At 38.4% G+C, this 12,479-nt stretch overlaps 1 protein-coding gene across 4 annotated transcripts in view; it reads left to right on the top strand.

Annotated features, from left to right (window-relative positions):
- The first annotated feature begins 3 nt into the window (after positions 1-3).
- The window catches only part of SLC16A7 (solute carrier family 16 member 7), a 188,339-nt gene continuing 175,863 nt past the window's right edge, over positions 4-12,479 (top strand). For 2 of the 4 annotated variants that reach the window (XM_077111246.1, XM_077111250.1), the window contains exon 1: positions 4-161. The gene's annotated coding sequence lies outside the window, so the exon portion shown is untranslated. Of the gene's footprint in view, positions 162-732; positions 806-2,790; positions 2,863-12,479 lie in introns of those variants that run through there. The other 2 variants (XM_077111249.1, XM_077111248.1) reach the window with 2 other exon arrangements.

Raw genomic sequence — 12,479 nt, forward strand, 5'->3', positions numbered from 1 at the left:
ACCCCTCCCCGCCGCCTACTCCTCTCCGGCTGCGGAGGGCGAGGACACGTCAAGGGACATAAATAAATAAATAATTCCATTCACCCGGTGGCAGCGAGACGAGCCGGCTGCAGCCGGGTGGGAACGGACAGCTACAGCGCCCACCCTGTGCCAGAGATTAGGTAAAGTAATAACACCCCGGGAGGGAGGGGATAGGAATTGGTGCAGGAGGTGCCCGCGGTGAGGAAGACGAGCGAGCGTCTGCTGTCGGAGTTGCCGGAGGACCCGCAACGGCCAGCCTGTGACAAATGCGCCAACGTAGTCTGCTGGCTAGTCCTTATATAGACAAAAAGAACAAAAAACCCAAACCCAAACCAAAGCAAAACAACAACAACAACAACAAAAAAAACCCCGACGCTGCAATGGAGAAGAGCGCGGGGTCCGCCGGGCGCGGGGCGCGCGCTTTGGAACGGCGGGCTCCAAGGGTCCCGGGCGTGCCTCCTCGGCCAGGAGGTGCTCCCGCGCTCCCAGTTTGTTCCCAGATAATTTGCCGGGGCGGGACCACCCCGTCTTTGCCTACGAGATTCCCGGGGCTAGTTCCTGCCCGGTGTTTCCGTGGCGCGTGCCTCTCGAGCATCCTGGACCTGCTGGCAACCTGGCGTCGTTGCGGCAGAGGTGGGGGCGGGGTGGCGGCGAGAGTGTTGGCTGGGGGAGGCTTATTTTTCAGCAGAGCCGCGGATGATTGAGGTTCCGAGAGGCTGGGAGCAGGAGACGAGACCCCAGGGTCGGTCCCCGAGAAGCATGGCAGGGCCGTTGGCGGACGGAGGTGTGCGTGTGTGTGTGTAAAGGGCTCCCGGGCAGCGGGGGAACGCTGACGGAGGTGTGCGTGTGTGTGTGTGTGTAGAGGGCTCCCGGGCAGCGGGGGAACGCTGACGGAGATGTGTGTGTGTGTGTGTGTGTGTGTGTGTGTGTGTGTGTGCGCGCGCGCGCGCGTAGAGGCTCCCGGGCAGCGGGGGAACTGACTTGGCTGGGACTGAGGAAAGCGTTAGCCCCTGAGACCCACGCGGAGCTTCCGTAGTGCGGCGCTGGGGGCTGGTGGGCGCCGGCCCGGCCAGGTGGTGCGGGAGACCGGGAGGCCTCTCACGTGCGAACCCGCTCAACCCTCAGCGTTTGCCGCCCGTCTGCTGCCGTTTCCACCCTTTTTTCTCCCCTGTTTCCGTGAAAGGGATTACAAGTTGTCTTGGCAGGGGCAGTCGTGGTCAAGGCCACTTTCTCGGTAGTACCAGGGAGGGAATTTTGTGGTTTCACTCCACGGGAATTAAAATTAAACACACATGCACTCACAAGAGGATAGGAGGAGCGGTTTCTCTGCAAGTGTCTAACGCTCCTTCCTGAAGAAGTGGGTTTGGGTTGGGTTGAGTGAGGGCAGGCTAGTGGCACTAGAAAAGTTAATACTGCGTGTCTTCCTTCCTTCTCGGTTCCCATAGGAGACGCAGCAGAAATCGCCACAAATGATCCAGGCAAGGTGAAAAGGATTGGGTAGGAGGAAACGGGAGGCACTAGATTCCCTTCTCTGGCGCTACCAGGCTAAACCCAAATGAGAGCCCTGAACTTTTAACAGACAGGTAGCTTGATTGGAACGGCCACTCCTAAGTGTGCATTTGGGGAAGTGTAATTGAAAAATCAGAGGGCAGTTGAGGGTTGAACAGGGTGACCCTTATTTAGCCTTGGTGAAGCAATCCTGGCTCAACTGTCTCCCTCTGAGCACGTTAACATTACATTAAGGCCAGTCTTAAGTGAATAAACTCAGGAAAAATATTACTACCTTAAGCAACCCAGTGTATTGTGTAACAACTCAGAAAGTCAGAAATTCCTCTTTGTAAATATTCACAGCGATAGTTTTCAATTATGTACTACTTTTTTTTTCCAGGGAGCATTTTAATAATGGAAAGTGGTCTAAAATTTTTAACATCTGTTTCCCATTGTCTACATTAGTGTCTCCACGTATAAGTCTTCCATTTGTTTCTGTTATTTCTAGGGAAGCATTTACTCTACCGCTATTAAAAGTGGGTTTATGTATTTGCCTTCAGCCCCTCCTGAAGGGAAAGGGGGAAAACTGACCTAAGGAAATAATTTCTGTCTGGAGTCATATTCTTCCATTATGGATTCGAAATATCAAGAAGTCTCCTGAGTTACTTTAAATTCTGCATTCATTCACCAAAATTTTTGAGACATTTACATGAAAAGGATAATTAATTTAACCTAGACTTCAAGCTCTGTTCTGTGCTTTTGTAAGGTTGAGTAGCTACTTCAAAATTTGCCTCTTTGGGCAAATGGTTATCCATAAAATGCAATGGGTGGTACCTACCTTGCAGTGCTATTGTGAAGGATAAAAAATATGAACACCTGGAGTATAGACCAGTTATTTTTGAGTCCCTACAGTGGTTCTAGACACTGCCCTGGTGTTACCAAGATGAATGAAGTTGGAAATCTTTTCCCATGAAATTCACATGCAGTCGTCCAGGTTAATAACCCTCTTTTCCCAATAGACAAGTAATATATCCCAAATAACCTTGGAAGAGATTAAACAGTTTAAAGAAATATTTGCAGGTTATAATGTATTTAAAAGCTAATTTGAGAAGGGTTGTCCCTTGCCTCAGAAACCCATGTATTGAGCCCTTCTTTTACCATTTGAGGGTGACCTGTATAAACAGACTATGGATGATTTTCTCCTTAATAGGGAGGAAAGATGTTCTCTGAAGAGGACCTTTGACAATAAACTGACTCCCTGCCTTTTTCTTTTTTTTTGAGAGAGAAGAAATCGAGCTGCAGTTTCTTCTACTCTTTGGACGGGCTAATCCACTTACTCCTATAAGCCCAAAAGTATGGTAACTATAATAACTACAAGTCTATAAAGCTCTTGAAGCACTATGCTACCACTTTCCTGTATTAACTTCTTTAATCCCCATATCAACCTTATGAGCTAGGGCTGAAGTGCCTCCATTTACAGAAGAAGGGTTAAACCTGGTGAGGCTCAGGCAAGAGCCTGGTCTGTCTGGCTTTAACCACTCGGTCATACTGCCTCACATGAAGCTGAAGAGGCAGGAATCTTTTGTGTCATGTTCTCCATTGCCCAGAACATTGCATGGTACTTGGTAGATTTTGGCAATTGATTGTTGAAAGAACTGAGAAAGAAAAGGTGGAAGGAAGGAAGGAAGGAAGGAAAAAATCAACTTCTCTCTACTACAACACTCTAGAGGATTCCTTTGCCTCCTGTTGCAGCTAGTTCCTACTGCTCTTTTGTGTGAATTAGAAATGTATTCTCTCTCAGAACTGACAAATTAGCAAAAGGTGCCTACACCCCATGAAGATAATGATAAGAAACTTCAAGGTGGGAGGAATAAAAGACCATCATTAACGGGTTCAGCGTTCAAATTTTTAAGACACCATTAATTTATGCAATGCAGAAATAATACTTGAATGGTTGTTTTAAACACCTAAGAAAATAGCAAATGTAAGGTGTCTTATACTATAGCTCATAAAAAGAGTGGCATGCCACAAATACCAATTACATTCCTTTCCTTAACCCTCCCCAACTAACCCAAAAGTAAAACAAAACACTCCTGGCTCCCTTGTCCTGAATTAATCTGTACTCATCTGAATTTCCATATATAACTCTATCTGGACTTCTCTTACACCAATTATTCTATTTTATCTTGATCATAATTATTTTTGTAGGCATCTTATCTCTTTCTAGGCTTTAGGGATCTTGAGAGCAAAGACCATATTAGATTCATTTGGGATCCCCTTTGGGATCAGGTCACTGGGGGAGGACAGGGCAGAGGATAAAAGCAGGGACTATAGCATTCAGTGGGTTTGGTGTTGTTCTTGGCCCTGCCACTTACTAGCCAGGTCAAGTTGCAAATCCTGTCTAAATCTTGATTTCGTGTGTAAAAAGAGTGTAACTTTGGGGCAGGCCACGGTGGCTCACTGGCAGAGACCCAGGTTCGATTCCTGGTGCCTGCCTGCGTAAAAAGAAAAAAAACATCTTTAAAAGAGTATAACTTTGTATGTTGTTATAAAGATTAAATGAGATAATATCTGTAAAATATTTAACAGTGCGCCAGGCACATGCATAGAAAGGACTCAATACCTCGTAGCTAATTGTTACGTATTAAATATTTGGTCGTATGGCTTCTAGGTCATTATGAGACTTATTTTTCTTAACAGATTTTTGGGAACTCTGAAATGCCAAGCTTCCTCTCAGATGACAGCAATGCTGAATTGCATAATAAACCAGTAAATGATATCCCTTTCTCTGTGAGGTCATTCTGATTAGTTACAGGCTTTCTCAAAACTGTTTGGATCAAAGTGATTAGGAAATATGTTGGGAAATAACTGCACACTAAGTCCAAGTATGCAATAAAATTTGTTTTTTAACTTGTAAAGAAGGCTTCATTTTCCCAGTTGCTCTCTTAAATGGGGAACATAGGGAAATATCTACCTACTTGAGAGATCCAGGGGTTTACATTTATAATAACATTTGCCACACATATTTGGCAATTATTAAACGACAGGGATTATGTATATTTAGTGTATCCTTGTAATAATCAAGAACACTGGGAATAAGAAATAATCATAGGTTAAACAAATTGAACTTGACTATAATAAAATTAAAGTTAGAGCTGAATGAATTAGTTCATGGGTACACCAGAGATGGTTTCAACATATTCATAAATATCACCGTTGATAAATGATACAAATATTTTGAAAATAGTTTTTCTGACCTAACACCAAAACTCTCACCAATGTTTCCATTAATATTCATTGAAGTCCCAGAGGAGTTAATGAAAATTTTACAGGGCATTTGAGTGACAGCTGCAAGATGCTAGTGTAATGATATTTTTGCTAAAAGTTTTTACAGTTGGGATACTCTTACAAAAATGTCTGTGTGATTCAATTGTCTAAACCAGTGATTAATTCTTATATTAATACTTGGCATTAAAACAATAATTTTTCACTGAAGATATTTATATGAATGGTGAACACATAAAATATTTATTTAAGTAAAGAAAGATCCGTGTAAAATGTTGATACTTTATAGAAAGCACTTAATTTCACACATTTGCTGTGATTCCCCACCTAATAATACAATGGTATATATTTTATCAGCCAATACCCCTTAGACAGAATCTGATTAAACTAATATGTGGAAGAATAATTTATAGGAAGATGTTGGCCTACTAAATAATTTACTTGAACAGCTATTTCTTTTGGAACTAGTTTAGATATGAATTGACAGTGAAAGTAGAAGCAGTGTATTTTCATGGCAAGTTTCTGAGGGATCAACTATGTTAATCATATTTACTTAACTTTAAAATTGATTTTCTAAAATTTCAGAACCTGAAGTTCTATCAGTTCTTCTCAGATATACCTTTAGGAGTAAAAGCAAAAGGTGCATTAAGTGATACACGCAATTATGTGACAGTATTTCTCAACAGGCTGCACTATTGGCATTTTATGTGAAGAAATTTTTCAATATGTGAATATGCCATTTTCTTTCTAGGACATTTAATGTCCGTTGCTATTGTCTTCCATATGTCAGTAGTTTCCCCTCAGTCTAAAAATGCCCCTCCACTTATTAATAAACGTCTTAGAAGTATGGTGCTGCATGTGGTTGAAACTTACTGGTCAGTAGGATCATATTGAGAATTTTTCAGAGGATTATCCTTGAAAGCAGGTTTTCTTCAAATAACAATTTTTTTCTCAAAGGATGAAGAGAATTATTTTGAATGAAAATATGTTGACTTGAAGGAATGAGTTCTTTATTCTTACATTATGTTAGGTATTAGCTTTACCATAATCAGGTTATCATTGACCTCCTAGACTCCAGATCTTCATTTGCATTGAAGTATCCTCAGCCTTTAGCAATGTTGGCCCCTGCTGCTTCTCGAACAACTTTTTTGGCCCCAGTGCAGCCCTTTGTTCTCCTCTTACTTCTCCGACTGTTCATTTGCTCATTTACAGTTCTCTTTTCACGTCTTGATCACTAACCTCTGTGTTCTTCAATTTCTCTTTGGGTTTTCTTTTGACTGTTTCCTCTTAATTGGCAAAACTCATCCACTCTTGGTCTCCCCTTTTTCCTTAGTCATTACCTCCAACACTGACCTTCCCTCAATGGTCCAGGCCATCATTTTCACATGCCTGCTTGACAGCTCCCCTTCACTGTGATACTGACCTCACCAACACCCTGTGTTTTCGTCTGAACCTTCCTTATCTTTTCCTTCCTCTGTGTCTTCTTTCCTTCTGTTGCCCTCATTTTTTTATTGCCCTTAATATTATTTTGGTCTTTTGAGACCCCCTTACCTCTGGCTCTCCCATTCAGTTTCTAAGACCTGAAAATTATACGTCTATAATACTTCTTTCACTGTTTTCTTCTTTTCTGATGTCACTCCAGAGTTCAGGCATTTTTGACAAACTACCACCAAGACTCACGTCATAGTCAGTCAGTTGGTCTTCTCCCCTCTAGCCTCATACCCTACTAGTTAATTCTTCACATGCCATCGGTCACTCTTATTGAAGCACACTTCCCTTACTACTTGAAAATAATACTGACTGACTCCCATTACCGAGGCCCAAGGAATGACATTTCATTCCCTGCATGAGGTAATTCCAAAGCTTTTCCAGATTCATCTCCCACTGCCACCATCCACACTCAACTCAGATTGAACTATTCTCTGAGCCTCATTCACATTCATACTGTTTCCTGCCGCTCTACCTTTGGCCCTGCTCCTCTTTTGTCCTGAAATGCTCTAATCTCCATGCTATTCTTTTTTTGTTGTTATAACCTTAACTTCAGAGCTGAGCCTGAACACCATATTCAACTAGCCCCTGAAGCTTCTGGATCACTAGAAGAAACTTTTCCAAAATATTAGTAACACTGCATTTGTTTTTGACATTACAGTGGCTTTCTATGTCATTAGTTCCTCAATGTACAACAAATTTCTGTACATGAGGAATAGTAACGTATCTATGGTTACATCTCCAATAGCACTTTAGTGGAGTATGCAATTACAAGGAAGTTAGAGCACAATTTGTTTTCAGTTTTATGTATTGTTTCTTTATTATCTTCATCTTCTTTAATAAATCACCCCCTGCTGTTTACATGTACACACTAAGCCATTTCATCTTTTGAAAAGGCAGTTCCATTTGTGACTAAATTCCACTAGCTTCTACTCAGGGTCCTTACTCAGCTTTCTGGGGCTGCACAAGATAATTTCCTATTTCAGCTGATTAACAGTCTGAAAATATGTGGTGACATATGTTTTCCCTGTCAATTTAACATTTTCAGGTTTTTTGTCTGTTCTTTATGTAACCTGATTAAGCTCTTTTTTGTGTGTCTGTTAGAGGTACTGGTGATTAAAAAAAGTCCAGAAATGCATAGCCTATTTCAGGGATGATCATTCTTGATAATGAGTGTTTATGAATATGAATATTTGAACTGTTGTTCGTCACACAAGCTAGTCATTAACACTCTTTCTTGTCAGGTGAAGTCAGAAGGTAAGAGATGATGTCTATAGGTATTCACCTCTGAGAACATCTCACTGTCATCTCAGGGCTGAACATTTTCTGTCTGTGGCCTTCAGTGTAATGAATGCAAAAAATGAATAAAGCACTGACAGGAATGAAGGAAAGAAGGAATGTTCATTTAAATTTTGATTACAATTAGAGATTTGCCACTTGATGAAATAATTCTGCTTTTCATTTTCCACACAAAGAGGAAAAATTACTGAGACGAGGGTGAATGCTATAGCTAGTATAATAAAAAACATGCTGTATGTGTGTGATAAATATGTTTAGGGATACTGTTGCAAAAAGTAGTACATAATCATAAAGTTATAGAGATACCTTTGAGTAAAAACAGCTTGGTTTATTAAACACTTGTATATTCCAGGCACCTTTTACCTGTTTTAACTAATTTAATCCTCCAGACATTATGAGGAGACATTAGCATTACCCCTCTTTACAGATGAGGGACATGGAAAGGTTAAGTCTCTTGCCCTAGATTATACATCTTGTCTGTGGAGGGTTCTGGATTTGAATTTGTTCACCATTATGTGCCGCTTCAGTATTGGTATTTTCAAATACTCAGTGCTGCAGTGTCCTTTAAGAGATTCTGGAGGAAATATGTTTGAGAATGTTAAAAGAAGTAAAAGATTAGCTGAGGGTAATGATTTTGGCTCTGTTAAAACACAGTCAGCAGTAACAAAAAACCCTTAACTACTGTTTGAAGGGAGTGTGGGGAACCAAGCTAGGATAGGAAGCTTAGAGAAGCTAATGACCTGTTACTATCTGAGAATCAAAACACGTTTCCTCATTTTAAAAAATGAAAATACTTAGTAAAACCTATCTTGTCGGATTGTTGTGGAGAGTTAACTAAAAAATACAGGTAACCAATAAATGTTGCTTGTAATCAGTTATCTTATATTGCTGCCTATACTTTTAGCATGTTTTAAGGCAGTTCCTATTTATTCCTTGTGGAATTTCCTTCTGTGCATAAGTATTTAGGACTTATAATATTGCTTTTCACAACTTGGGCCAAGTAAGAAATGTAGGAAAAAAATTGACAGAATTATATAGGTCTTTCCAATACAGACAAACTTCTCTGTGGTTTTCTTTTTAGCACATAAGAAAATACTCAAGTATATTGGCATTGCTGCTGCAAAATGCTTAATTTTCCTTTTAGCTACAAAATTAATATCATCATGTGAGAATACATCCCCAGGGAATTTTAAGATGGAAATTCTTTATTTTTCCATTGAGGTATAATAATGCATGTAAGCAAATTTAAAAGCTGCCACAAAGACGAAGATAATAATCATTCTGTTATGTTTGCTTAGTGATGTTTGTTCGTATTAAAGACAAAAAACATATGCCAATATAATCACTGATACCACTTATTAGGTGCCTCATATGTGTCTACCCCTTTGCATGTCTTTTTTCTAGCCCTCATGATTACCATATAAAATAAATTATATTCACTAATAGAGAGGGAGAATAGACTCAGTGATATGAGGCTGCCCAAGAACATTCCCAAGGTCAATGACTTAGAAATTATTTCAATGCAGGTAAAATGCGAATGGCAACTAGCTCTTCCCCCCAAATCTCACATTAATTTAAATCAGTAAATAATTAAGCATTGCTATGTCATGTAACAATGCTTAGAGGCCTCACAAAATATAAGACATGTTTCATAACCTTGAGGAAACTAATTTCAGAGAGATGCTATATTTACCAGTTAAAGGTACAAGCCCGAGTAGTATTAAATGTCAAAATAAATGTTAACAAACAGTTATCCTCTAGGGCAGAGGCTGACAAGCTATAGCCTGTGGGTCAAATCCAGCCTGCTGCCTGTTTTTGTAAATAAAGTTTTATTAGAAGGGAGCCATGTTCATTTGTTTTCATATTTTATGTGACTTCTTTCAGAGTGTAGCTGTTAAATTGAATAGTTACGATGTAGGCTGCCAGGCCTAAAATAATTAATATCTGGCACTTTTAAAACTTTGCCGAATTCTGCTCAGCAAATTTCAGAAGACTTTATATAAATGATTGGGGTGGAGGGGAGGGGTAGGGGGAATCAAAATTAGCTTTAATGGAAGAAGTGGAATTTGTTTTGGAGCTGAGTAATTGATAGTCTTTGGTTGTGTGTAGAGGGAAAATGATCACTTTAACTGCTTTAAAACTCAAAATGATAAGCCTTTTGTTGCACGTGGTTAAATATGAGATTCTGCTGTAGTACAAGGATTGCATTATTATATATAATACATGTGCTATTTTTCTTTAAGTGTACATTTAAAAATTACTCATGTAAATAGGAATTATTAAACTTAGGGAATTTGAATCAATTGATGAATTATTTAAAAATAAGATTTTGATTTCACTCAGCAGCCTATGATATTAAATAATCTTTGTAGTCCCAGTGGAAAGCTGCTGATTCTAATATGTACATTTTGTCAAGTTGTGTATTTTTCATTGAGAGCAGAGACTATGTTTTTCCTCTGTTATTTCTACCTTCCCAATATGCCCTGCAAACTGGACTGCACTATTAAGTTTTGCTAATCAGTACTTATAACAAGTACTAGATACTGAGCACAGAACTAAGGGCCAGCACTCTCTGCCAAGAGCTTTTCATACATTATCTCATTAAAAACTTAAAATAGCCCAGTGAAATAGATGTTATTATTCCTGTTTTTTAGGAAAAAAACGCTACGGAACAATGGATATAATAATGGAAGTTAGGCTAAAAGACTAGTGTAAGTGGATCTTCTTTATTTGGTATGACCAAGAAGTTGACTCTTTTAAACTGAGAAACTTCTGGAGCTAGGGACATAGATTGGAATGCGCTTTCAGAAATTTTGAAAAGTGTGCCACTTTGTTCCATCATGTGACTTAATTCTTTTCTATTAAAAGCACTGTACTATATTTTTAAAAGTTGAGTCAGCTTGCACTACAAATGCTTCTGCAAATTTTTATTGACAATACTGACATTTTTGGAACTTGCACTCTTGTTTTCTTTCTCTCTTTCTACCCATAACTTTTTTTCTCTCTTTTCTTTGCCTCTTCATATTCAATCTTTTGCAGTTTTCTTTTTTTCCCCTTCTTTTTCTGTAGTGTCCCTTCCTAATATTCATAATAGGTCTCAGTTACTTGCAACATAGTGTCTTTGAAGTAGTAATAAAGTGCTGCAGGGCATTTTCCTAACAATGGAGGCTCTCTTTCAGAGGGAAAGGAAGAATCAATGGAACTTAATATCTTCTTTTTCTGAACTTACAAGGGGGCAGATACTGCTGAACTGTTTACATATTACTAATGGACGTAGCAGAATTATTAGTAGTAGTTAGGAAAAGGTGAGTGATTCAGAGGAAGTTGCAGGGAGTCTAAGAAAGTGTATATCCGTCCCCTGTGGGCCACATTAGGATCCCTGTGCAGGGTAACCTGGCCACTTGGGCCAATAAGAGAACATTAATTATACACAGTTAAGGCCTGGTACAGGAGGCACCAGATCTAAAGCTCATCTAAAAATTTTTCCTTTTTTATTATGGATTTTCTAAGTAATATATGCTATTAATATAAGAAAAATCTGCTTCAGTGAGGAGACAGTAGAAACTTTTATTGCCTTTATTTTGTATTTTATCAATAATGTAGATGTTATTGTATCCTATTATTTCATTTTGTTCTCAAAATGTAGACACTTAAATAGATGTCACCAATTTTAAAAATATCATATTTTAAATGCTTATAAACCGAATTATAACTGTTCAATTAGCATAATTCTGTATTTATGTTCAAAATTATTATACATATTTTTTTTGACACATGAGTTTATGGTCCAAATAAGAGAATTGTAGGTATCTGGTTGATATTTGTCAAATAAAATTTTAGTCTTTGTTATCCTGCATGCATAATTTTTTATAACTTTCATTTGTGTGAATATGCCAACCAATGTTTTTAGATTACAAGTTATTTTAAATTGCTCTCCATTTTATTAGGTCTCTTATTTTTACAAGCCTTTGTCTTGAAACAGTAATACTTAATTCTGGCTCAGTCACACATTCAGATAATGACCTGTGGTCCAGAAAATCTAACATTAAATATATAACTTTTTGGTACTCTCGGTGGCCAAAAGTTTTATACTCTCAGATTGTGGGAATTGGAAAAGGGGAAAGAGAAAGCAATTAAGTACTTGCTCCTATTTATGAGCCAGTGATATAGTCCTGGGAACTTGATACTCACCAGCTCACATCATCAGAATCATCATCTGACAGCCTCAGTAACCCTATAATGTGTCAATCAGTGTCACCAGTTTAGGATGGAAATGTAGAATCTGTTGGCTTCTCTGGTTTAGGTAACAAAACTCTATTACTAACAGTCACATTCTCCTCTCTACACTGTGTTATCTGTCAAGGGGGATTCTTAGTACACACAATTCCTAGGAGAGGGAATGGATGAGGAAAAATAGAAGAGAAATAGTTAGGATTCTGTACTTTTAATTTAAAAATTCAGTTTTGATTATGAAAAACATACTTCAGAGTCTTAAAGGAAATATTTAAAGGGCAGGATGTTGGTTATACTTTATTTAGCCACTCTTCCCCATTTATAATGCTCTTTCAGGAGAGTTAACCCTGTGAATTGTTGTGACTGAAGTTATTACCAAAAACTCAGGTAGACATAGGTAACATTATTGATTTAAGACTGTGTTTAAATAATTGGGATTTGAATATTGTTTGGCTCTTTTTTGAGTACTTGGTTATGCTTTATTATGATATATTTATATATTATAATATATAATATAATGTTATTACAATTATAATATACAGAAAAGGTATATTCAGTTCCAATTATACGTTAATAAGAAAGACTATTCATATCTAAAAAAAATCTTAGTAATATTGGTTCATTAAAATACCAGAACTTCATTATGATTTGAAGTTCAATTTCAG

This window comes from Tamandua tetradactyla, chromosome 7 (assembly GCF_023851605.1).
Source record: "Tamandua tetradactyla isolate mTamTet1 chromosome 7, mTamTet1.pri, whole genome shotgun sequence".
NCBI classification, from domain to species: Eukaryota; Metazoa; Chordata; class Mammalia; order Pilosa; family Myrmecophagidae; genus Tamandua; species Tamandua tetradactyla.